Raw genomic sequence first — 2,500 nt, 5'->3', positions numbered from 1 at the left:
AATATCAAACAAAAGGCTCACTTCACCGCTGGTTCCCTTAAACAGTGATGCAGAATTTGCCAAAATTAAGGAACAAATTAGATCAAGGACAGAAGTTATTTATTAATCGAATGTGTTTTCAAGTATCTTCTTTTTTTCTTTTTTTATTATTTTTTTTTACGGGAAGTGGGATTATTATTTATACTGCACTCCTAAGAACTCTAAATATTATTAATTTCATTCACTCATTAATTTACTCAGCACTTCAATCACACACACACACACACACACACACACACACACACACACACACACACACACACACACACACACACACACACACCAACAAGTAAACTGGCAAACAAGAACGTGAGTGAGTGACTGAGTGGACCAAAGACCAACAAAATGGCAATGAAAACACAAACACACACCACACACACCCTAAACAAAACAAAACCACCATAACTAACCCCACTAATTAACGAGTGACAAGACAGAGTACCTAACCAACTGACGGACTGCCGGAGTGACGGACAGACGCACAGAGACACACACACAAAGGTACGAGGAGAGTAGGGGCAGAGAGTCAGTAGCTAAAAACAACAGTGGCGACTCAAGAACAACTTATATTTCGCTGCGTAGTTCAGAGGCATCCGCGGCGTGACTGTGAAGCTTGAAGGCAGCAACGTAGGCGCCGCGGCAGGGGAGGAGGAAGAGGAGGAGGAGGAGGAGGAGGAGGGGAAGACGCAGGAGGGAGACTGTGGGGAGTGGAAAGGAACGAGAGACAAGGGACGCAAGTGTGAAATATGAGGTTGGGGAAGACTGGGGAGGGAAAAGAGAGGAGAGAAGGAGGGGAGAGGAGATTGGGAGGAGACAGGAAAGCAATGCAAGTGGGGAGTTGATGGGGTGGAAAGGCAAGGACAGGAAGAGAGGAAGACAAAGAAAATGAGAACGTGAAGAGAATGAAAGGGAAGAGAGAGGAAGATAAAGAGAAAAGTTGGGAGTAGGTAATGGAAAGGTGGATATAAGGAGTGGAGGAAAAGCAAGGTAAGGAGGCAAAGCAGGGGTGGAAGGTAAGGTGGCAGGGAGAGGAACGGGAGGGAGGGAGGTGAGTGAAGGTGGGGGTGAGGGAGAGAAGGAGCGGTGAAGGTCGTGTGCATTGCCTTCACGTGTTGAGATCTTCTTTTTTTCAATATTGACTGACAGTGCTAAGTGTGGTGATAAACCTGCTGCTGCTGCTGCTGCTGCTGCTGCTGCTGCTACTACTACTACTACTACTACTACTACTACTACTACTACTACTACTACTACTACTACTACTACTACTACTACTACTACTACTACTACGACAACTACTACTACTACAACAACTACTACTACTACTACTACTACTACTACTACTACTACTACTACTACTACTACTACTACTACTACTACTACTACTACTACTACTACGAAAATGACTATGATAAAAAAAGAAGACAATGATGATGATGATAATAATAATAATAATAATAATAATAATAATAATAATAATAAGAAGAAGAAGAAGAAGAAGAAGAAGAAGAAGAAGAAGAAGAAAAGAACATGAACAAGAACAAGGAAAACAAGAACTAGAACAACAACAACAACAACAACAACCAAAGCATGTCCAAAACAGCGCTACGATATGTTGCGTGGTCACCACACACACACACACACACACACACACACACACACACCAAGGCCACCTACACGCTGATCTCTGACAACCATATTTAATCACGCTCTATTCACGCAGCTAATTAAGAGTAGGACAAGAAGGTGCTTGATTAACTCTCGCCTCCCACTCTCGCCATCTTAACCACTTCAGTACCAGGACGCTTACTACTTAGTGATTTTATACAGCTTCAGAAACTTGTGTGGGGGATTTAGATAGTGAAGACAGTGGCCATTAATCTTCTGACCTCCATACACCCTTCCTAATGTCAATAAAATGGTCTAATCATACACAAATCTCAAGTTAAAATGTGTCCCAGTACTGAAGGGGCTAAAATAGTGAAGACAGTGGCCATTAATCTTCTGACCTCCATACACCCTTCCTAATGTCAATAAAATGGTCTAATCGTACACAAATCTCAAGGTAAAAATGTGTTCCAGTACTGAAGGGGTTAAGCAAGGCACATATCACGAGAGAGAAAAAAATCGTCTCATATTAGATAGTTAAATTATGAAAAGTAGAGGTTGATGAAAAAAATTTAGAAGTGTGTATTTTTTTTTTTTTCATCTAAGTTAATTATGGTTCTTCTTTAGAGGGAACTTGTCCTAATTAATTATCATCATATATCTTTTCCTCTAAGACTACAGATGGTTGAATTATGAAGAACAGATGTATGTTGACGTAAAGAAGTATATATATGTCAAATTAGAAATGTGTGTGTGTGTGTGTGTGTGTGTGTGTGTGTGTGTGTGTGTGTGTGTGTGTGTGTGTGTGTGTGTGTGTGTGTGTGTGTGTGTGTGTTACTTCATGGCCTCGAGTTGT

This window comes from Portunus trituberculatus, chromosome 19, assembly GCF_017591435.1.
Source record: "Portunus trituberculatus isolate SZX2019 chromosome 19, ASM1759143v1, whole genome shotgun sequence".
Classification (NCBI taxonomy): Eukaryota; Metazoa; Arthropoda; class Malacostraca; order Decapoda; family Portunidae; genus Portunus; species Portunus trituberculatus.
The sequence above is the reverse complement of the archived record's forward strand: the minus strand, read 5'-3'. Positions refer to the sequence as shown.